The 25,423-nt window shown below is 40.0% G+C and overlaps 1 pseudogene; it reads left to right on the top strand.

Moving 5' to 3' along the window:
* Nucleotides 1–5,094: 5,094 nt before the first annotated feature.
* LOC112652147 (elongation factor 1-alpha 1-like) lies at nucleotides 5,095–11,629 on the top strand (annotated as a pseudogene).
* The last annotated feature ends 13,794 nt before the right edge of the window (nucleotides 11,630–25,423 follow it).

The following is a 25,423-nucleotide window of genomic DNA, read 5'->3' on the forward strand; positions in this document are numbered from 1 at the left end:
GAATGTCAAGGCCGTCATTCCAAAGGCCCTGTTACTGTGGATTTGAGTTCTCTCAGACAAACTTGTTATTATAGTGTTTGCTCCTTCCTTAAATGGATAGAAAACCTCATGACCTCTTCCCTTCCTAAATTAATTAACACTAAGATGGCTTCCCTCCAAATATTACTGACTTACAGTACAAATGGGAAGAGATCCAATTTTTCTTCCTTTCATTATGATTTATTCCCTTCCTATTTTTTTCTCACCCTCCGAGGAAACTGTTCCTTTTGTTAAAACATCTTTCAATGATGCAGAAAGGGAAAAAAAGTTTGCTTCCTGCAGCGGGCTATATTAGGCAATAAACTATGCTAAATTGCAGACATTCTAGCAGCAAGGACTTCTTAAGAATGAACAGAATGACAAAGAAGGGGCCCTTAAGCCAAAGGAAATTCCTAAGAAGGAAAAGTCAAACTTGGCATATGCTGGAGTCCTCAGCTTGAGCCTAAAGCACTACTGTTCAGGGCTCAGGCCTGTCTGGGTGGGCTGGGCAAGGAGGTGTGTCTGCAAACTGGGCCTCTGGGCAGAGTGAAGTCCATGTGCCTGAGGAACAGGAGTGCTTCCCTGCCACTGGGCAGACCTTCAGATGCTCCTCAGATCAGGATTGACTATCCTCCAGTGGTTTGTTTGCATGGCTGAGGAAATACATGTAGTAGCATGCAGTAAAAATTCATGGGTTTGCCTTGCCAGCATTCATGCTGCTTCTGTAAACAGCACCCCTATGGTGCTTGGGAGTGCCATCCTCCTTCACCTTCACCAAAACTGGGTTAGCTGTCCTTACCTCACCCCTAATCCCAGGGCCACTCAAAAGCCTTCCACCACCCCTAATACGAGCTACTCACTGAGATGCAGGCTTGTGACCTAATTCAAGTCAATGAAAATCAGCCATTGGGTGTCTTTTTTTCTTTTTTCTTTTCTTTTCTTTTCTTTTCTTTTCTTTTCTTTTCTTTTCTTTTCTTTTCTTTTTTTCTTTTTTTCTTTTTTCTTTCTTTTTTCTTTTCTTTTTCTTCTTTTCTTTTCTTCTTTTCTTTTCTTTTCTTTTCTTTTTTTTTCTGGAATCTTGTACCTGATGTGAGGCTCCAACTCATGACCCCGAGATCAAGAATCACATGCTCTACCAACAGAACCACCCAGGTGTCCTAAACCTTGGGTTTTTATTGGAACTCTCTACTGTAAAAGTTCTCTCTTTTCCATTGGATTGCTAAATTAGCAGAATGAAATCTTGGATTTTTGTAAAGGCCACCATTGCTGCCCTATGACAATAGCCTGCCTAAGAAGGAAATTACAGCAGAGAGAAGCAGTGAGAAACAGGGAAGGGATTTTGACCCTCATTTGAGCTATGGTGGAGGATCTAACTCTGTCCCTGGACTTTTTATTTTATTTTATTAAAGATTTTATTTTTAAGTAATCTCTACACCCAACGTGGGGTTCAAGTTTATAACCCTCGTTAAAATCCAGAGATATAACTGTATGAAATCATCCATCTTGCTATTTTATACTATCCTGTACATTTGAAAAATATCCTATTTTGCAGCTTCAAAGAAAAAAAAAAGTCTTCCCCTGGTAGAATAGAAAACCCAATCAGAGGGCCAAATTACAGTTGGTTAAAACTTCCTTCAAAGTCAATTTCAGAATCACCTTGGATAATAAATTGGATTGAAGAATGTTGCTCATGCAGCGATAGGCCGAAGCCAGGCTGAAGAAGGTGCGTTATAAAACAACTCACATAGTAACAAGTGATTAAAAGATTGAGCTCAATCCAATTTTCTTTAAACTTAAAATTGGATGGAAGCAGAAAATTTCACTGCTATAAAATATGTTGTTGGGCAGCCCCGTGGTGCAGTGGTTTAGTGCCGCCTGCAGCCCGGGGTGTCATCCTGGAGTCCCAGGATCGAGTCCCACAGTGGGCTCCCTGCATGGGGCCTGCTTCTCCCTCTGCCTGTGTCTCTGCCTCTCTCTCTCGCTCTGTGTCTCTCATGAATAAATAAAAAATAAAATCTTAAAAAAAAATCTTAAAAAAAAAATGTTGTTACTAAATTTGTGGATGACATTGGTAAAGACTTAAATTTCTGAACTGCTTAATGGTAAAACAACCAAAGACATTTTAAAGAGTTTTTTGGTCCTTGGTATTGATTGGAAAAAAGGTACAATGTATACATCTACAGATAAAATTTATACACACAATTCCTGATGGGATGGTCCATATCAAAGCCATTGTGTGCTGTAGCTGGACTCTCCTTGTCTTAAAGAGTCTGCTCCATGCTTTTCTCCATGTGTCTGATGGGTTCATATAAATATTAACATTTATTAAAACAAAACAAAATAAAAAATGACAGAAGTTTTAATGTTTTTGTTTTAGACAAATGTGTAATACAGTGAAAATTAATTAATAAGCAATAAAATAAGAAGGCTTTGAAAACTTGTTCCACTCATATGCTGGTATAGAGGAACACAAGTGCTTGTCAGTTTTCAAACCTAAAATTGAGTAATAGTTTTCTATATTAATGATTAAAAAGTAATAATATTGCAACGATTAATTTTTTTTAAATTTTTATTTATTTATGATAGTCACACACACACAGAGAGAGTGAGAGAGGCAGAGACACAGGCAGAGGGAGAGGCAGGCTCCATGCAGGGAGCCCGACGTGGGTCTCCAGGATCACGCCCTGGGCCAAAGGCAGGCGCTAAACCGCTGCGCCACCCAGGGATCCCCAACAATGAATTTTTAAAAGCTAAAAATGGAAAATCAATTAATGGCTTATCTTAATAGCATTAGGTTTAAAAGCTGGCTTATTTAACAAATAATAATTTTAAAACTGCTCAATCAGGTACTGTGAATGTTTTCATGAATAATAAATTTGATTGTAATTTCAGCCATTTACTTTATGGGTTAATTTCTGCCACTGATAATGTAGTATATTCAATTTACTTGAATTCAAGTAAATTATAAATTCTAGTAATTTGTGTGTGTGTGTGTGTGTTTACCTAATCCATCGGAAAATTATAATAATTATAAGTAATTCCCAACAGATATATTAGGGTTGACTCATTATCAAAATCCCTATGATTCAGACATTCTTCTTTTTATTAATTTACATTTTAAATACTTCTCTGGTGCCATTTCTCCCTGAAAAATATTCTCTAATTAATTCTTCAGATCTAGTGCATAGTGTATGGATTTCAAACTGCAGGATAATATTTTTTGGTTTTTTGGTCTTTTTTTTCTTTTTCAAGTTTTTATTTAAATTCCAGTTAGTTAACATACAGTGTAATATTAGTTTAAGGTGTACAATATAGTATTCATCACTTACATACAATACCCAATGCTCATCTTAATACAAGTGCACTCCTTAATCCCCAACACCCATTTAACCCAATCTCCCCTCCAGCAACCCTCAGTTTGTTCTCTATAGTTAAGAGTTTATTTTATGGTTTGCCTTTTTTTCTCTCCTATGTTCATCTGTTTTTTCCTTAAATTCCACATATGAGTGAAATCATATGGTACTTGTCTTTCTCTGACTGATTTATTCTGCCTAGCATACATAGTACTCTCTAAGCTCCAACCGTGTCATGGCAAATGGCAAGATTTCATTCCTTTTTATGGCCGAGTAATATTTCATTATAAATATATGGAATAATGGAATATTATATATATTATATATATACACACACACAGATTTTATATATATATATATATATATATATATATATATATATACATTATACACCACACGAATAACTTTGTTATCTATTCATCAGTTGATGGACATTTGGGCTCTTTCCATAATCCAGCTATTGTTTTGTTTTTTAAAGATTTTATTTATTTATTCATGAGAGACACACAGAGAGAGGCAGAGACACAGGCAGAGGGAGAAGCAGGTTCCATGCAGGGATCCCGATGTGGGACTCGATCCCAGAGCCCTGGGATCAGGCCCTGAGCCAAAGGCAGATGCTCAACCATTGAGCCACCCAGGCGTCCCAGCCAGCTATTGTTGGTAATGCCACTATAAACATCAGAGTGCATGTGTCTCTTTCAATCAGTATTTTTATGCCAAAATTTAGTGTGCCCAGGAATCATATGGAAGGGATATTCATTAAAATCCATATTTTTGAACTCTGACACAGATCAAGAGAATCAGAATTCCAGGAGACAGTCCTAGGAGTTGAAGTTTCAATGGTACTGTATCTCCTCCCCCCCATTCCCAATTAGTCATAGAAACACATTGTTGGAGATCTTTGATAGTAGAGATGAAAAACAAGCAATATGATAGTTTTCTTTGTGAGGAATATTGCTTCTAACTCTATCATTTTATTCTTTATGTTTTTAAAAGATAGGAAAAATAATCTGAAATATTTAGCATCAGAGATTTTCAAACAGATTGCTCTTAAAAGCCCCTGTTCACAGTATGTGGTAGAAATGTTTATGTACAATTTAGCCATAAGATTTTTTTTTGGCTTTAAAATTATATGAGTACATTGGTTCTAGCTTGTTGAGTGGAAACATGAATAAAATAGGAAATAAATCTTATTGCAGTTAAAATTATGTGTCATGGCTTTTCCTATGTGTCATCCATGTAAAATTTTTCATATGCTAATTCTTATTAATGTGGGACTGTCAGACAAAATAAAAATTTGGTTAGTGTCACCTTCACCATAATAAATGCGGGGAAATTTTTCCTTTTTAGAATAGATGTGAAAATGTTCAGACATGTAAATTGATTCTGAATCCCGTTGTTGTGCTGGCACTAGGAATGTTCTACACTTTCTTTTGTGTCAAATTGCTACCTTTTAGCACATTCATTTTTGTAATTTGACTTTCATTGCCTATCATGTTATCCAAACAGTATCTTTTCAAAAGTATAGGTGGCCTTTCAACTATCAGTTCTGTTTTTGTCTTTTAAAAGATTTTATTTATTCATTCATGAGAAACAGAGAGAGAGAGAGAGGGAGGGAGGCAGAGACACAGGTAGAGGGAGAAGCAGGCCCCATGCAGGGAGCTAGACGTGGGATTGGATCTCAGGTCTCCAGGATCACACCCTGGGCTGAAGGTGGCGCTAAACCACTGAGCTTCCCGGGCTGCCCTATCAGTTCTGTTTTGAAGTACTTTGTAAACTTTGAAGTACAAAGTGAGACAGGTTGAATCTCAATAATCTCACTTCAGTGGAATGATCATTTACCATTAAGACAACTCTGTCACAACAAAACTATGCATATAGATCTGCTGCATTGTCACTTAACACAGCTGCAGAGTCTGATGCTATCACAGGGGTTCAAAACATAACTTCATAGAGTTCTTTTTCTATGGTTTCTGATATCATCACAATTGCTTCGTTTTTATGCTTATATTTTAACCTGGAAAATGATGTTAGTGTCAGAAATTGCTGTTGCATGACTGAACTCATAAGAAAGAAATGGATATGATTATGTTTCAAAAAGAGAGTGATCCCAGAGTCATGGAGTAGAAACTGAAGTTGTATGGAAAGAAAGGGATAAGTGATTGGAATCTATAATAGATATATGTCTTGGGCTGAGGATTTTAAGATCTTCTTCTGGGCAAATATTTAGAGCCCTGAGCTCAAAAAGCTTTGCTCTATCTATGTACAAGGACTAGAAAAGTTCCACCTGTCAACTAAGATCCCAGTTGGTGGAAAAATACCCAGTTTAGGCTGTGAGTAGAAACAATCAATTTCAAGAGAGCAGAGCTTGAAGATATACAAAATAATGATACAGGGGCCAGAAATCACATTACTCATATAGCATGGGACAACCAAGCTGAGAAATTGAATGTAAGACAAAAGAGAGAAAGATTCAAAGCCTATGACCTGGGCTCAATAGTTGAGCGTAGTTGAGCCTTTGGCTCAGGGCATGATCCTGGGGTCCTAGGATCGAGTCCCACACCAGGCTCCCTGTAGGGAGTCTCCTTCTCCCTTTGTCTATGTCTCTGCTTCTCTCTCTGTGTCTCTCATGAATAAATATATAAAATCTTTTGAAAAAACAAAAAAATTAAGCCTATGACTCTAATTGCACCTAAGCTGTGTTCATCGTGATACCTTATAGAGAGATCTCCATAGCCAACAGTAGATAGATGATGGCCTTCCAGAGAGTATGTTTCCCACTTAAGATGACCACATGAACAAAAATTAGAAAACACATGAAGAATATCAGAGAGGAGAGTCCACAGACCCAAGAATTGTGGAATTAACACTTAAGTAGTTAGAGGACTTGTGATCTAAAACACTTTTTAAAATGTGTAGCTAAAATTGTTCAAAGAGATAAAGTAAATCATAAAAATAAATAAGAGTAAGGAATTGAAAAATAGACAAGTGAAAATCTTAAATTCAGTCTTTGGGATTAAATAAAATCCTGTAGCTAGATTAATCAGTAGTGTAGGCACAATAAAGAGAGTCACCAAAATGAATTTTCTTCATGGTAAATCCTCTTTGCCCTGTTAGCATGAATCACACCTGCTCTTTTTATATCATTTATTTAATGTGCTGCTGAATTTTGTTTTCTGGGTTTTTTCCAGATTATTGTATCAAAATTTATATGTGAAATTGGTCTAAGATCTCATTTGTGCTGTTGTTGTTGGATTTGGATGCCTACATTATACAGAGATAATACTGTATAGTGATAGTAAAAAGCATGAACTCTGGAGCCAGACTAGCCAAGCTCAAATACCAGTTCTGCTCCTAGTAATTGTAGGGCCTTTGGCAAATTACTTAACCTCTCTGTATATCTGTTTCCTTGACGTAAAATATGAGGCCTGGTATATTTCTGGTTCTTTCTCACTAGTTGCATGTAACTCTTCAAGTCCCAAGTGAAAGGCTGGACATGTGCTAACAGGGAACCTCTTATTAGGTTCTAAAGTCTAATTTTTGTTTCCATCCTGGTAAGTATGTCAATAGTCCCATTCAGCTTTTCAGTCCCTCATCCACTATTCTCTGTGTTGGGAATCATCTCAAGGGAAGAGCAGTCCAAAGTGGTCTGTCTAGATGCAGGTCCCTCCGTTCCTTTCTGCCTGGCCTACTGTCTGATGTCTTCAGATCAATGCCTTCTTTCATTTTGCTTCAGTCTTTCTAATTATTCTTAGTGGAGAGGTTAATTCCACATACCATAGTCTCTCCACTTTTTATCATTACTGTAAAATTTAAATAAACTAAGATTTTCTGCTCAGTAATTTTGTTTATATACATTATTTCACTTGTGTTTCTCGATTCTGTCTTCTATGTCCCTTATGTGTTTTAAGCATATTGTCTTTTTTTTTCTTGCTATTTCAAAAAGGTGTTCATTTATACGAAAGTTTACTTCTATATAATTTTTGAGCGCTGACAATGTGCCTCCAGTCATTCTGTTGTCTCATCACAGGTCCTGAGGTCCTCTATGTTATCTACGTGAACTTTGATTATTACTCCAAGCCATGTAAGTTTATGGCAATATATTGTCATGGTTTTTATCTGCTCAGTGGAAATATTTTTCTTATGAATGTTCTAAACCTGCACTTTTCTCTTTTCTTTTCTTCTTTATTCCTATCATAACTTATAATTTGTTCTTTTAATAACAATATACTCAATTCGACAATAAAATATGTATAATGTAAATATGGTTTTAATAACATTGTATATAATAAGCAGTAAGAGGAACAAGAAAGCTTGGAGGTCAATGGCAAGACTCTGATTTTTACTGCCGACATCAAACCCTGGTTCCTTTGCTTTTTTCTTTCTTTTCTTTTCTATAAAATAACAACAAATTTTAAAAAATAGTAGCTATACTTTCTTCCTAAGGGTTTGTAAGAATCAAATCTGTATTAGTTTGCTACAGCTGTTGTCACAAAATACCACAGATTAGGTAGGTTGAACAGCAGAGATTTACTTTCTGATAGTTCTGAAGGCTGAGACATCTGAGATCAAGGTATTGGCAGGTTTGGTTTCTTCTGAGGTCTGTCTCCTGGGCTTGCCTTCCTGCCATGATTTCACATGCTCTTTGCTTGGTGCAGGTGTTTATGTCTGATATCGCTCCATGTCCAAATTTCCTCTCCTTATACACATTGCAGCCAGAATGGATTAGGGCCTACCTAAAGGGCCTCATCTTAACTTAGTTACCTCTTCAAAAACTCTATCTCCAAATACAGTCGCATAAGAATTTTGGAAGGACAGCTTTTTCACAACAGGTTTGCCACCAGAAAGCAGGTGTTGTGAAAACCACCACTAAACCTAAACCAAAAATGGGACAGGAAAGGACTCACAACAACATCATCGTCATTGGACACGTAGACTCGGGCAAGTCTACCACTACTGGCCATCTGATCCACAAATGTGGTGGGATCGACCAAAGAACTATCGAAGAATTTGAGAAGGAGGCTGCTGAGATGGGAAAAGGCTCCTTCAAGTATGCCTGGGCCTTGGATAAACTGAAAGCTGGACGTGAACGTGGTATCACCACTGATGTGTCCCCGTGGAAATTCCCCGTGGAGACCAGCAGTGTTATGTGACCATCACTGATGCCCCAGGACACAGAGACTTTATCAAAACCATGATTCCGGGCACACGTCAGGCTGACTGTGCTGTCCTGGTCGTTGCCGCTGGTGTCGGTGAATTTGAAGCAGGGTCTCGGGGAATGGGCAGACCCGTGAGCGTGCCCTCTGGCTTACACACTGGGCGTGAAACAACTAATCGTTGGTGTTAACGAAACGGATCCCACTGAGCCACCCCACAGCCCGAGGAGCCCCGAGGACATCGCCCAGGAAGTCAGCACCCGCACCACGGAGCTTGGCTACCCCCCACGCAGCAGCACCACTTGTGCCGTCTCTGGCTGGAAAGGTGACGACAGGCTGGAGCCAGGTGCTAACACGCCGTGGGGCCAGGGACGGAAAGTGCCCCGTGAGGACGGGGATGCGGGAACCCACTGCTCGGAGCTCTGGCTGCATCCCGCCGCCGACTCGTCCACCTGCCAAGCCCTTGCACCTGCCTCTCCGGGACGCCTGCAAAATCGGTGGTGTCGGTACCGGCCCGGGGCCGAGGGGGGCTGGTGTTCTTCGGCCTGGCAGGGGGTCACCTTGCTCCGGTCAATGTTACACCCGAAGGAAAGTCTGTGGAAATGCACCGGGACGCTGGAGTGAGGCTCTTCCTGGGGACAACGTGGGCTTCGATGTCAAGAGCGTGTCTGTCAAAGATGTTCGTCGCGGCGACGCGGCCGGCGACAGCAACAAGGACCCACCCGTGGAAGCAGCTGGCTTCGCGGCTCAGGTGATTCTCCTGAACCTCCAGGCCAAATCGGCGCTGGACACGCACCTGTGCTGGGCCGACCCGCAGCTCACAGCGCTTGCAAGTTTGCTGGGCTGAAGGGGAAGGTAGATCGTCGTTCTGGAAAGAAGCTGGAAGATGGTCCCAAGTTCGTGAAATCTGGGGATGTGGTTCCTGGCAAACCTATGTGTGTTGAGAGCTTCTCTGACCACCCTCCTCTGGGCCGTTTTGCTGCTCGTGACATGAGACAGACGGTGGCGCGGATGTCCTCAAAGCGAGGACAAGAAGGCAGCTGGAGCTGGCAGAGTCCCCCAGTCTGCCCAGAAAGCCCAGGAGGCTAAATGAGTATTATCCCCAACACCTGCCACCCCAGTCTTGATCGGTGGTGGAAGAACGGCCTCAGAACTGTGTCAATCGGCCACTTGGGTTGAATAGTAAAAGTCTGGTTAATGAGAACAACGCATCGTAAAACCCTCAGAAGGAAGGGAGAATGTTGTGTGGACCATTTGGTTTTTTTTTTTGTGTGTGTGTGTGTGCGTTTGTGGCAGTTTTAAGTTATTAATTTTTTAAAATCAGTACTTTTTAATGGAAACCACTTGACCAAAAATCTGTCACAGAATTTTGAGACCCATTAAAACAAAAGTTTAATGAGAAACCTGTGTCTTCTTTTGGTCAACACTGTAACCTTGTATAGTATTCGGGTAAAAGATGAGAGTTGCACAGAACCTATTTCTAGTGTTTAAACTAAAATTTGGGTTAACTGTTTTCCTGGGTGGGAACTTGAGGTTTTTCACCTTGTTTAAGGGGAAAAAAAACTGTTTAAATACATAGAAAAACAATGCTATGGGAAAAGGGGGTGTGTTGGTGCAACACATTTTCTCTTAGATAAGCAGAGTAACACGATAAGTAACACCATAAGATAGTTTATAAAACAGGTTAAATTCTATAATACCAAAGTCAGTGTATTGTGTATAAAATTGGTATTCTATCACTATGAAGTAAACTTGTTAATAGAATGTCATGTTTTAGTTTTCTCACTTACTGGAATGCATTGCCACACTTACAAATGTTGAACTAAAAATACCTAAAATGAGAGTCATTTGATAACATTTTACTTCATAGTAGTGTTAATTGTATCTAGATTGTAGAAGAAAAGCTACTGGAGTTCACAGTCACTTAAGAACTTAGAAATCCGTTTTAAGTAGGAATTTTCATCTTTAAAGAGCAAGATTGGGTGAAGAGGGAACATTACCACACTGGAGAGTAAACCCAAAGTTTGAAGAGGTGCAATGGGAAATACCTAATGAGAGGAAGGATCCATTTGGACTGGAGTGTAGGGTAAGCTCTGTTTTTAGTCTGAAAATGTCTTAGAGGTTTTGCTAAGTGTCATTCCAATAATGCCTAATGAAGGGAATATTGAAAGATGACAGTTTGAAGTTGGTAAATAGGATGAAAAGCAAAGAGCTCTTGAGAAATGAGTGGTAATTTATAACATATTGTGAATTTAACACAATTTGGGTGACAACCATTAAATTCTTGGCTTTGGAAAGCTGGCAAATTTGAAATATTGCTATGTGAATTTTGACCATTTGAGCATTCTTGAAAGACCCTATTTGATCCTAAAACTTTTGCGTTGTGAAAGGGAAATCAGTTTCTCAAGCTGCTTTGAAGTGCGGCAGAAAGCATACAGGACACTTTGTATTTTATGACAATGCTAAGTGAAATGTCTTACAACTTAACTTCTGTAGAAAGTGACTGCAATGGAAAAATCTCCATTTAGGTCTAAACTACGTAAACTGGTCTCAACAGTGCCACCAGAGGCACTGATGAGGCCTATAAATTAGAAACCAATAGAATTCCACAACTTCAAAACAAAACAAAACAAAAAAAGGATTTTGGAGGAACAAAATTCAGCTCAGGACACAAATCATTGTCCATTTCTGTTTCAAATGATATGTTTTTTATCTTGATAGTACAAAATTATTCTCACTCTAAAGAAACCAATACAATTAGTTTAACCAGTAGAGATAGTAAAGGTATGAAAAATAATTATTTAAATATAAATAATTGTTTGTAAAGTTCATTATAGTTAATGCTAGCAATAAAATACTGTGGTGTATGACTAAGTTTAAAGTGAATAAATAATGTAAGGGTATTTGTAGTCAATATTAGTTAACCTGTAGTTTTATGATAACTACAGAATTTATAGACTACTGAATCTTTCAGATTGCCTACAATGTTGCTATTGTTTAGGATGCATGTTTACAACTTTTATAACTTTAGATCAGTAACATTGTGCTTTCAAGGGTTCCCTACTCTGGATTTTATCCAGTCTTGTTTAATAACTTCATATGTCCTTGAACAAAATAAAACTTCAAATATGCTGCTATTGCAAGCCTGTTGTAATATTTATGCTTTCTGAAAATAATTCTAAGGGAAAAATTAAGTTCAGGTTTACAGAGTTTATATTACAGCATTTACAAAATAAAATTGATGTCAATTAACAACCAAAATTTAGATGGATGTCACACTTACAAGCAAACAAAAACTAGAGAAAGAAAATATATTAAATTAATTCTTTTTTTAAAAAGATTTTATTTATTTATTCCTGAGAGACAAAGAGAGAAGCAGAGAGAGAAGCAGGCTCCATACAGGAGCGTGATGCAGGACTCGTTCCCCGGACCAAGATCACGCCCTGAGCCAAAGGCAGATGCTCAACTATTGAGCCACAGAGGCATCCCAAATTAATTCTTCTTTTTGTCCTTTATGCTTACATGTGTAGGATGATATAAATAGCTGAAAGTAAAAATAGTTCACATATTGTTCCTGATGGTATACATACTCCTCTATTTTCTTCATTATTTATTTCCCCAAAATTTAGACATAAGAAAAGATGTCCTATTATTCAGCCCTCTTTTATAGAAGGAAAAGATCCTCCCATTCTAAATTTTGAAGAGTCATTGTTTATAATTTTTTTCTTTTTTTAATAAATTTATTTTTTATTGGTGTTCAATTTGTCAACATACAGAATAACACCCAGTGCTCATCCCATCAAGTGCCCCCCTCAGTGCCCGTCACCCATTCACCCCCACCCCCCGCCCTCCTCCCCTTCCACCACCCCTAGCTCATTTCCCAGAGTTAGGAGTCTTTATGTTCTGTCTCCCTTTCTGTATTTCCTACCCATTTCTCCTCCCTTCCCTTCTGTTCCCTTTCACTATTATTTATATTCCCCAAATGAATGAGATCATACAATGTTTGTCCTTCTCCGACTGACTTACTTCACTCAGCATCATACCCTCCAGTTCCGTCCACGTCGAAGCAAATGGTGGGTATTTGTCGTTTCTAATGGCTGAGGAATATTCCATTGTCTACATAGACCACATCTTCTTTATCCACTCATCTTTCGATGGACACTGAGGCTCCTTCCACAGTGTGGCTATTGTGGACATTGCTGCTAGGAACATCGGGGTGCAGGTGTCCCTGCGTTTCACTGCATCTGTATCTTTGGGGTAAATCCCCAGCAGTGCAATTGCTGGGTCGTAGGGCAGGTCTATTTTTAACTCTTTGAGGAACCTCCACCCAGTTTTCCAGAGTGGCTGCACCAGTTCACATTCCCTCCAACAATGCAAGAGGGTTCCCCTTTCTCCACTTCCTCTCCAACATTTATGGTTTCTTGCTTTGTTAATTTTCCCCATTCTCACTGGTGTGAGGTGGGATCTCATTGTGGTTTTGATTTGTATTTCCCTGATGGCAAGTGATGCGGAGCATTTTCTCATGTGCTTGTTGGCCATGTCTATGTCTTCCTCTGTGAGATTTCTCTTCATGTCTTTTGCCCATTTCGTGATTGGATCGTTTGTTTCTTTGGTGTTGAGTTTATTTTTTATTTTTTAAAAATATTTATTTATATTTTATTTATTTATTTATTTATTTATTTATTTATTTATTTATTTATTTATGATAGTCACAGAGAGAGAGAGAGAGAGAGAGAGAGAGAGAGAGGCAGAGACATAGGCAGAGGGAGAAGCAGGCTCCAAGCACCGGGAGCCCGACGTGGGATTCAATGCTGGGTCTCCAGGATCGTGCCCTGGGCCAAAGGCAGGCACCAAACCGCTGCGCCACCCAGGGATCCCTGGTGTTGAGTTTAATAAGTTCTTTATATATCTTGGAAACTAGCCCTTTATCTGATATGTCATTTGCAAATATCTTCTCCCATTCTGTAGGTTGTCTTTGAGTTTTGTTGACTGTATCCTTTGCTGTGCAAAAGCTTCTTATCTTGATGAAGTGACAAATGAAGTTCATTTTTGCTTTTGTTTCTTTTGCCTTCGTGGATGTATCTTGCAAGGAGTTACTGTGGCCAAGTTCAAAAAGGGTGTTGTCTGTGTTCTCCTCTAGGATTTTGATGGATTCTTGTCTCACATTTAGATCTTTCATCCATTTTGAGTTTATCTTTGTGTCTGGTGTAAGAGAGTGGTCTAGTTTCATTCTTCTGCATGTGGATGTCCAATATTCCCAGCACTATTTATTGAAGAGACTGTCTTTCTTCCAATGGATAGTCTTTCCTCCTTTATCGAATATTAGTTGACCATAAAGTTCAGGATCCACTTCTGGGTTCTCTATTCTGTTCCATTGATCTATGCGTCTGTTTTTGTGCCAGGACCACGCTGTCTTGATGACCACAGCTTTGTAGTACAACCTGAAATCTGGCATTGTGAGGCCCCCAGCTATGGTTTTCTTTTTTAAAATTCCCCTGGCTAGTCGGGGTCTTTTCTGATTCCACACAAATCTTAAAATAATTTGTTCTCACTCTCTGAAGAAAGTCCATGGTATTTTGATAGGGATTGCATTAAACGTGTATATTGCCCTGGGTAACATTGACATTTTCACAATATTAATTCTGCCAATCCATGAGCATGGAATATTTTTCCACCTCTTTGTGTCTTCCTCAATTTCTTTCAGAAGTGTTCTATAGTGTTTAGGGTATAGATCCTTTACCTCTTTGGTTAGGTTCATTCCTAGGTATCTTATGCTTTTGGGTGCAATTGTAAATGGGATTGACTCCTTAATTTCTCTTTCTTCAGTCTCATTGTTAGTGTATAGAAATGCCACTGACTTCTGGGCATTGATTTTGTATCCTGCCACGCTACCAAATTGCTGTATGAGTTCTAGCAATCTTGGGGTGGAGACTTCTGGGTTTTCTGTGTAGAGTATCATGTCATTGGCTAAGAGGGAGAGTTTGACTTCTTCTTTGCCAATTTTAATGCCTTTATTTCTTTCTGTTGTCTGATTGCTGAGGCTAGGACTTCCAGTACTATGTTGAATGGCAGTGGTGAGAGTGGACATCCCTGCCGTGTTCCTGATCTTAGGGGAAAGGCTCCCAGTGCTTCCCCATTGAGAATAATATTTGCTGTGGGCTTTTCGTAGATGGCTTTTAAGACGCTGAGGAATGTTCCCTCTATCCCTACACTCTGAAGAGTTTTGATCAGGAATGGATTCTGTATTTTGTCAAATGCTTTCTCTGCATCTAATGAGAGGATAATATGGTTCTTGGTTTTTCTCTTGCTGATATGATGAATCACATTGATTGTTTTACGAGTGTTGAACCAGCTTTGTGTCCCGGGGATAAATCCTACTTGGTCATGGTGAATAATTTTCTTAATGTACTGTTGGATCCTATTGGCCAGTATCTTGTTGAGAATTTTTGCAACCATGTTCATCAGGGATATTGGTCTGTAATTCTCCTTTTTGGTGGGGTCTTAGTCTGGTTTTGGAATTAAGGTGATGCTGGCCTCATAGAACGAATTTGGAAGTACTCCATCTCTTACTATCTTTCCAAACAGCTTTAGTAGGATAGGTATGGTTTCTTCTTTAAATGTTTGATAGAATTCTCCTGGGAAGCCAGCTGGCCCTGGACTCTTGTGTCTTGGGAGGTTTTTGATGACTGCTTCAATTTCCTCCCTGGTTGTAGGCCTGTTCAGGTTTTCTATTTCTTCCTGTTCCAGTTTTGGTAGTTTGTGGCTTTCCAGGAATGCGTCCATTTCTTCTAGATTGCCTAATTTATTGGAGTATAGCTGTTCATAATATGTTTTTAAAATCGTTTGTATTTCCTTGGTGTTGGTAGTGATCTCTCCTTTCTCATTAATGATTTTATTAATTTGAGTCTTCTCTCTCTTCTTTTTAATAAGGCTGGCTAATGGTTTATCTATCTTATTAATTCTTTCAAAGAACCAACTCCTGGTTCTGTTGATCTGTTCCACAATTCTTCTGGTCTCGATTTCGTTAGTTCTGCTCGAATCTTTAACGCTCTTCTTCTGCTGGGTGTAGGATCTATTTGCTGTTTTTTCTCTAGCTCCTTTATGTGTAAGGTTAGCTTTTGTATTTGAGTTCTTTCGAGTTTTTGAATGGATGCTTGTATTGTGATGTATTTCCCCCTTAGGACTGCTTTTGCTGCATCCCAAAGATTTTGAACGGTTGTATCTTCATTCTCATTAGTTTCCATGAATCTTTTTAATTCTTCCTTAATTTCCTGATGACCCTTTCATCTTTTAGCAGGATGGTCCTTAACCTCCACGTGTTTGAGGTCCTTCCAAACTTCTTGTTGTGATTTAGTTCTGATTTCAAGGCACTATGGTCTGAGAATATGCAGGGGACGATCCCAATCTTTTGGTATCGGTTCAGACCTGATTTGTGACCCAGTATGTGGTCTATTCTGGAGAAAGTTCCATGTGCACTTGAGAAGAATGTGTATTCAGTTGAGTTTGGATGTAAAGTTCTGTAGATATCTGTGAAATCCATCTGGTCCAGTGTATCATTTAAAGCTCTCGTTTCTTTGGAGATGTTGTGCTTAGAAGACCTATCGAGTATAGAAAGAGCTAGATTGAAGTCACCAAGTATAAGTGTATTATTATCTAAGTATTTCTTCACTTTGGTTATTAATTGGTTTATATATTTGGCAGCTCCCACATTCAGGGCATATATGTAGAGGATTGTTAAGTCCTCTTGTTGGATAGATCCTTTAAGTATGATATAGTGTCCCTCTTCATCTCTCACTACAGTCTTTGGGGTAAATTTTAGTTTATCTAATATAAGGATGGCTACCCCTGCTTTCTTTTGAGGACCATTTGAATGGTAAATGGTTCTCCAACCTTTTATTTTCAGGCTGTAGGTGTCCTTCTGTCTAAAATGAGTCTCTTGTAGACAGCAAATAGATGGGTCCTGCTTTTTTATCCAGTCTGAAACCCTGCGCCTTTTGATGGGGTCATGAAGCCCGTTCACGTTCAGAGTTACTATTGACAGATATGAGTTTAGTGTCATCATGATATCTTTTCAGTCCTTGTTTTTTGTGGATTGTTCCACTGAACTTCTTCGTAAAGGTGGATTTTAAGAGTCCCCCTTAAAATTTCTTGCAGAGCTGGTTTGGAGGCCACATATTCTTTCAGTTCCTGCCTGTCTTGGAAGCTCCTTATCTCTCCTTCCATTCTGAATGAGAGCCTTGCTGGATAAAGTATTCTTGGTTGCATGTTCTTCTCATTTAGGACCCTGAATATATCCTGCCAGCCCTTTCTGGCCTGCCAGGTCTCTGTGGAGAGGTCTGCTGTTACCCTAATACTCCTCCCCATAAAAGTCAGGCATTTCTTGTCTCTTGCTGCTTTAAGGATCTTCTCTTTATCTTTGGAATTTGCAAGCTTCACTATTAAATGTCGAGGTGTTGAACGGTTTATTGATTTTAGGGGGGGATCTCTCTATTTCCTGGATCTGAATGCTGTTTCCCTTCCCAGATTAGGAAAGTTTTCAGCTAGGATTTGTTCAAATACATATTCTGGCCCTCTGGCCCTTTTGGCGCCCTCGGGAACCCCAATTAAACGTAGGTTTTTCTTCCTCAGGCTGTCGTTTTTTTCCCTTATTCTATCTTCATGGTCTTTTAATTGTTTGTCTCTTTTTTCCTCAGTTTCCCTCTTTGCTATCAACTTGTCTTCTATGTCACTCACTCGTTCTTCCACCTCGTTAACCCTCGTCGTTAGGACTTCTAGTTTGGATTGCATCTCATTCAATTGATTTTTAATTTCTGCCTGATTGGATCTAAATTCTGCAGTCATGAAGTCTCTTGAGTCCTTTATGCTTTTTTCTAGAGCCACCAGTAACTGTATAATAGTGCTTCTGAATTGGCTTTCTGACATTGAATTGTAATCCAGATTTTGTAACTCTGTGGGAGAGAGGACTGTTTCTGCTTCTTTCTTTTGAGGTGAGGTTTTCCTTCTAGTCATTTTGCTCAGTGCAGAGTGGCCAGAAACAAGTAGTATTGGGAAAAGGAGAAAAAGAGAGAGAAAGAAGGGAAGAAAAGAGAAAAAGAAAAAAGAAAAAGGGAAGAACAAAAGAAAAAAAAAGAAAGGAAAAGAAAGAAAGGAAAAAAAGGGTGGGGGAAGCAAACAGAAATCAAAAAGAAAAAAAGAAAAAAGAAAAACCCACGGGGGAGTATCTTCTGATTCTGTATACTCTAAGTCCCTTGACCTCCCCTGGAACTTGTCCGTCTAGCTGGTCTTTCGGGGGAGGGGCCTGTTGTGCTGATTCTCAGGTGTTAGCACTTGGGGGAGCTGCTGTGCCCCTGCCTGGTGCAGGGCTCAGTGGGGGTTGTTCACCCCGTGAGGCCGCAGGAGGAACAACCGCAGTGGCGGCGGCAGCTCTGCAGCCCTAGAGTCAGCTCCCTCAGTAGCTCCGGAGCTCTCCGTCTGCAGGGCCTGGAGGCTCCGGGGCGGGGCCGCTGATCTGCTCAGCTCGGGGCAGGAGCGTCCTCCTGTCCTGGGCCCTCCCGGCCTCTGCCTGTCCCGGGGGAGGCCGGATCCTGGGCTGTGTCCCGGCGCCCTGGGCTCCCGGTCTGCGCTGTTGTATTCCCGCTCCCGCCCTCAGCCCCCTCCGCGGAGCCGCCTCCCTGCCCCCTCCGAGCTGCTCCGGGTCCCGCCGTGCGCTGCAGCCCTTAGGGAGCTCGGCGCATCTCCCGGGGCGCAGGTGTCTGTTAGTGTCCCCGGGAGCCCGAGGGCATCCTCGCCCTTCTGGGTCCTGCTCCAACTCCCTGCGAGCCCCTTTCCGCCCGGGAAGGTTGGTGCAGCTCCTGCTTCTCCGGGACGGGGCTCTCCTGTCCTGGGGACACTCGCCCCGGCCTCAGCCCGGCTCCTCGTGGGGCCCCTCCCCCTTGGAGGCCTTTTGTGTCTTTATTTCTTTTTTTCCCGTCTTCCTACCTTGATAGAAGCGTGAACTCTTCTCACTGTAGCATTCCAGCTGGTCTCTATTTAAATCTCAGGCCAAATTCGTAGAGTTTCAGGGTGATTTGAAGGTTATCTAGGGAATTTGGTGGGGACAGGTGACTTGGGGACCCTACTCCTCCGCCATCTGCCCCTCCTCTCATTGTTTATAATTAAGTATCCTTCTGATATCCAGCACCTATGCATATGTGAAAATATTGCTTAAACTGTCACAGCATTGCAACACTCCATACAATGAGGAAATCTATATCTGCTAAACTTTTGTTTATCTTAGATTAAAATTAAAGGGCCCTCTCTGACATTTTGGCATATACTGTTTATCTGTGAGCTTCATCATGGACAATGATTGTTTCTTGATTACTGTGTGTGTATGTGTGTGTTTAGGGGGAATTGACGTATCATTTCTTGAGTACCTTCTATGGGTCAGCAATTCTTCTGAATATGTGAAATGATTTCAACCTCAAAAGTGTCCCACGGTGAATATTCTGTTAGCTCCATTCTACAGATAAAACTGATTCAAGTTTGTTAATTTCACACTAATGTGTGTAGAGCTGAAGTTTAAAAAGAGTGAAAATCATCAATAGCAGACTCAATACCTTCAAGAAGCTATCTGATCCATTCTGCTGACTTTTGGCAAAATCTCACTCCAACCATAGATAGCCATCTGCCTGCCAGACCCCACCTCCGTTTTTAAAGACAACAACTGCACCAATCCTTTGTGATCTAGTCGGTCTCTATACTTACCACCCAGAGTACCTCCTGGAAACATCTTACCCTTTGAGGACATCCTGATTTGTCTCATTTCAACTGAGAGAAAATCTGTTCACCACGACTCAAAATTTAAAGGTTTTCCTTCCATTCAACATACCCCATTCCTGTGGCTGTTCTTGGTTTTCTGCTCAGCCCAGAAATTCCAACACAGACACTGATCTGAATCTGTTCTCAGGTTTCACCATGGCTTTCCAGGGTGATCTTGCCACCAAATCCCAGTTCTGGTAAATTCTGAGTCTATCTGGTACTTACATGAACAGACTAACTGCCAGCCTTAATCTATGCTTTTATTTCAAATGAGAATGACTCTGAGTTGGGCTAGATATTAAACTCTTGGGGTTTACTCAGGATATCTTAAATACCTGTATGAGTATTTAAACAAGAAGATGAACAGGAAAATAAGATGAGTTTAAATACATACAAATTTGACCAAATAGATAAATGAAAGAAATCCAGTGGGGTTTACCTGTATTTTTACCAGTATATTTCTATAACCATATCTATGACATAATTACTGTTCATTCTTATGTGATGATAATAATAATTATTATTACATAGCTTCTTTGCAAGACCAACATTGTCTTTGTTTCCAGGTACAAACAGTGGATCCATAGGCACTTCTTCTCTGGAAACTGTCTTTATCTGGTCTCTGATGTTACTATACACTTTTATCGCACAATTAAAATCACAGGTTCCATTGGGATGGGAGTGGGCCCAAGAGGAAAATAAGTTCACTGATAGAAGACAAATACACATACTAATCTGATATTCAATGGCAAAACTGTTGTGTCTCAGATTATTTTTAATGGACTTTTTACAAATTGGAAAATGTATGAGTAGAGTTTATTTGAGGAATGCTGTTAAGAATGAGATTAATCTGGGATCCCTGGGTGGCGCAGCGGTTTGGCGCCTGCCTTTGGCCCAGGGTGCGATCCTGGAGATCCGGGATCGAATCCCACATCGGGCTCCCGGTGCATGGAGCCTGCTTCTCCCTCTGCCTCTCTCTCTCTCTCTCTCTCTCTGTGTGGCTATCATAAATAAAAAAAATTAAAAAAAAAGAATGAGATTAATCTATTTCAAGTAAGAATGTAATTTATGACTAACATCTTCACTACTTAAAAAATGATTTGATGGTTATCTGATTCCAGTTCCAACATGTAAAGAGCTTAGAAGGCATCACTTCTGACAAAAAGAAACTGTTGAACAAATTAAAAATCAACTCATTTTCTTGGATCTATTAGAGAACTAAGGTCACAGGACAAACTGCTACCCAAATCTAAAGAGACAGATGAATTTAGAGTCACTGCTGAAATCTGCTGTTTCTATCTGAAACAGATGCCCCTAGAGCTACACACTGATAGTAATTTTGACAAATAGGTAATTCATCAAATGTTGCTAGTAAATAGACGGTAATTCTGATGGCTTGTTAGAGGCTGAGTATGGAATTCTTTGGGAGTGAGAAATGTCTGGGGGTTGTATTGTTGGCAGAGAAGAGAGGGGGCTCCCTACTTTAATGGGTTTTATCTCCAGGAAGCCATAAGTTTCTCCTGGTGAAGAGCTAAGAAAGAGACCTTCCTGGCTCTGACTGAGAACAGGAAGTATAACCTTACAAAATATGCATAGAAAAAAAACAAAATATGCATAGAGCATTCTCCAGAACAAACATCTATTTTCCACAGGAAATACTTTACCACAGCCTTATCCCACATGGGGCAAGGGCATTTATATCACTCTACCTCCCTCTAGTCTTCTTACCTCATCTGACAGAGGATAAAACAATCTAAGGAACACTTGTCAAGCTCACAGCCCAGAGACAAAGACTCATGAAAAAGCAGATTTCATCATAAGATTATAGAACATCTCTCTTCCCACAAACTTATACCAATGCAATGGGATTCCAGTATAAAAGAGTAGATTATAGCTGAAAGAGCAGCAAGATTTGCAGACTCTCTCTGAAGAAAAGTACTTAGGGAAGCCCAAAGTAATGAGGGAACACACACACACAAATACTCTAGAGGAATTTTTAAGCCTGTTATACTGACCACTGTAAGAAACATTACATATAGCCCAATTAACTAGCCAGATTAACATAAAACCTGACACTAAAGTTTACCTCAGTTTCTATTTCCTGATACATAATGCCCAGCTTTCAACAAAAAATTACAAGATATGATAAAAGGCAAGAATAAACACAAACAAAGCAAGAGCAGAAAAATAGTAGAAGCCATGAATGAAAACAGGGAACAAATACAATGAATGGAAAATAGATATAAGTATGGTCAATATTAAACCCACTGTATACAAAATCAATTTAAATGAGAATTGTCTAAATACAGCAATTAAAAGACAGATTGTTAGTGACCCAACTACACAGTGTCTGTAAGAAGTTCATTTTAAATAAAAAAAAAACTCAGAAAAGTTAGAAGTATAGGGATGGAGAAAGATATACCATGTTGAATTAATGGAAAATAGATGGAGGAGATGTATTGATGTCAGGAAAGGCAGACTTTGGAATAGGGAAAATCACCAGGGATAGAGAGGGCATTAGATAATAGTACAGTGTTCAATTCTCCAAGAAGACAAAGCAATCCTAAATGTGTATGCATCCAGTAACAGAATATTAAAAAAATCAATCCAAAATTGATAGAAGAAATAGACGAGAGAAATAGACAAATTTGCTATTATAGTTAGAGACTTCAACAACTCTCTTTCAGTAGTTGATAGGTCAAGCAGGCAGAAAGATACAGTTGACCTGAAGTTCATATCAGTCAAAATGACCTAAATGACATTTATAGAATCCTCCATCCAACAGAAGCAGAGAACACATTATTCTGAAGCTCACATGGAACATTCACTAAGATAGACCGCATACTGGGCCATATAACATACCTCAACAAGCTTAAAAAAAATAGAAATCATGCAAAAAATTATTTCAGAGCACAGTGGAGCTAAACTTCAAATCAGTAACAAAAATAGCTTGAAAATTCTCAAAATTTTGTAATTAAACAACACACTTCTAAGTGACACACAGTCAAAGAAGTCTCAAGTGAAAATAAAAACATTTTGAACTAAGTGAAAATAAAAATACAACTTATTAAAATTGATAGGATACAGTGCCTCTACAGGAAGCCGGGAAGTTCAGTTGATTTTTTTTTTAAGATTTTATTTATTTATTCATGAGATACAGAGAGAGAGAGACAGGCAGAGACACAGGCAGAGGGAGAAGCAAGCTCCATGCAGGGAGTCTGACATGGGACTTGATCCCAGGTCTCCAGGATCACTCCCTGGGCCGAAGGCAGCGCTAAACCACTGAGCCACCTGGGCTGCCCAGTTCTGTTGATTTTGGATGAGTTTCCTCATGAGTTTGCAATCGGTCTGGAGGTGGGTTGATCTTGACTGGTGTTGGCTAGGGACTTAGCTCTCTGTTCCACATGTCCCTCATCCTTCCCCTGGGACCAGTGGGTAGACTAGTCATTGGTTCTCATGATAACTGCAGAGCTTCGAGAAAGCAAGGGCACCCATGCACATGCTTTTCAAGCCTCAACTAGCATCAGATCTGCTTACATCCCATTTGTCCAAGCAAGTCATATGGCTGAAAGCAGAATCAAGACATAGGGAAGTACCTTCAACACATGTAAGTGCGGGGAAGGGGAGTGAATATTTTTGAACAATAATCTATTACAATAATGGTGTCAACTTCAAAGGATTGTTGTGAGTATTGAATGAGATATCGAGGTCAATTATATAAGCTTTTAGCATAGTAGCTGCCAAGTAGTAGATGCATCATATTTTTAAGCTATTTTTATTATTGTTTCAGGCTCTAGAAATAAGACAGACATTATCCTTGTTCTTAAATTGCTTATTAGGAAAATAGATACAGACTGTGTAGTTATAGGAGGTTTCAGGTGCTGAGGATGATGTTTTGGGGCACACTTTCCAGAGAAAAGATTCATCTTGCATGCAAGATCAAGTCAAATTACAAATTACTCCAAGTTACAATCAGGTATGGAAATAAACAGTCAAATGGAAATTATTAAGCAATCAAATGTCATGGGTTTACTGTATCACAGTAGCTTCTTATCCAATCTCAGTCATTTTAAAAACAATGAAAACCTTGTATAATTTATAGTTTCCAAGTTGCTAAATTCCAAGTGGTTAAGCTTTACCGAACTCTTACAGTGAGCCAGGTACAGTTCTAAACACTTCATGCTTATTTAAGAATCATAACATCTTTAAAACACAGTAATATTATTTCTACTTTATAAGTAGGGGGAAACTGAGGCACTAAAAGGTTAAGTGTCTTGCCAGGGTCACCCTATTAGTAAATGGAGTAGTAGGATTTCAACCTAGGAAATCTGGCTCCAAATCCATGATTTTTAACCATCCCCCCTCTTCCATGCTTTCACATCTGTCATCTCGTTTAATGCCCAACCCTGAAGAACATTGATGGAGCATTGATTACACTCCAGGTACAGAGCCAGGTGCTACAGAAGATGAAAAAAGTGGAGACATGGAGCCTGCTTCACCATCCAGAAAAGGAGAGAAACTTTAAAAAAGTGTTCCTCAGGCCTTTCTAGTGTGGCCTAGGGCAATTGAGTATCCTCCCCAAGTCCTTCTCCAGTCTACAGAAGAGGAAGTTCTCTTGGGAATTCTATACACTATACACCAGAGTTTTCCAGATGGTCAATAGGGTTTTAGTTGCAATAAACTTCCATTCCTGAGGATCTATACTTCACTTGAAGAAAGTTCTTCATTGTTTTCTTTTACTCAAGATTAAAAGCAGGGAGAAATCTCCTTTCCCTCACAGCATTATATTCTGTTGTTATGTTACAAAGAAACTATGTCCCTATACTCTCAGCTTTCTATAAAACAGGATGCTATAGCTTTGTGGTTGACTTACAATTCCAGCATTTTCTGTTTAGCCTCTGAAGCCCTTCTATAAAACATTCTGAATTTTCTGCCTTCTATGTACCCAGTAGTCTCCCACCCGCAACCACCAAGTTCTTTTCCACTTCAGGCAAAGGACACCTTACCATCTTCCCCTTTGAATGACTCTCTTCATTACCTGATATATGGCTTGGGGTAGGGGAAAGGGTTGACTCCGCTCTGCATGCCCCTGAGGGTTTCATTGGGAGCTAGATATTCGCCTCAAGTAGTCTCAATTCTCCAGTTCCGGGACACCTGGGTAGCTCAGTCAGTTGAGCCTCTGCCTTTGGCGTAGGTCGTGATCCCAGGGTCCTGGGATCCAGCCCCACATCTGGCTCCCTGCTCAGCAGGGAGCCTGATTCTCCGTCTCTCCCTGCTTGCCCTCTCTCTCACTATCTCTCTCTCTCTCTCTCAAATAAATAAAATCTTTTAAAAATTTTTTCCAGCTCCTCTAAAGCCTCATGCAAATAGACCTGTTCTTAACAGTTCAAATCTCAAATCTTAGGCCTGAATACTTTCTCTCCAAAGCCTGAGTCATAAGGAGGTGAAGTGTCTGCGTAAGTGTTAATCCTCTCCTTTTGGAGATGTGACTTTCTTATAGGAGGAATTACTCAAGTGGGGCTCTAGTACGGCTTTCAACCAAGAGGCTTATTAACCCAAGGTAGCCTTATGCTGTGCAGTCAAAAGTTAAAACTAAAACGGGGTTAAGTGGAAGCTAAGGATTAAGAGACCTGAGTCTGAATGGTGAGATGGGTCCCCAAATGGGAGGAGGAGCCACGAAGGGCTTGGCCATAAGTGGGCTGAGGAGAGGGAGAGTGAGATGAATGTGGCTCAGGGTTCTGACCATGATCAGTGAGAGAGTCTGTGCTTAGGCAGGAGAGAGGAAGGCAACTTAGGGAACCAGTAGACTGGTCTTGAGAAGCAAAGAGAATACCAGGAAAGACCAGGAATTTGAAATCTAACAAATTGAGTTTCAAACCCGGCTTCATCACTGCACGACCTTGGATGTGTTATTTGAGTCTCAGTAAATTGATGATTATTATATCTACTCAGTGGGTTGTTGCAGGATTTTTTTTTAAAATATTTTATTTATTTGAGAAAGAGAGAGAGAGTGAGAGAGAGGATGAGCAGGGAGGAGAGGGAGAAGCAGGCTCTCGCTGAGCAGGGAGCTCAATGCAGGGCTCAATCCCAGGGCCC

This window comes from Canis lupus, chromosome 13 (genome assembly GCF_003254725.2).
Source record: "Canis lupus dingo isolate Sandy chromosome 13, ASM325472v2, whole genome shotgun sequence".
Classification (NCBI taxonomy): Eukaryota; Metazoa; Chordata; class Mammalia; order Carnivora; family Canidae; genus Canis; species Canis lupus.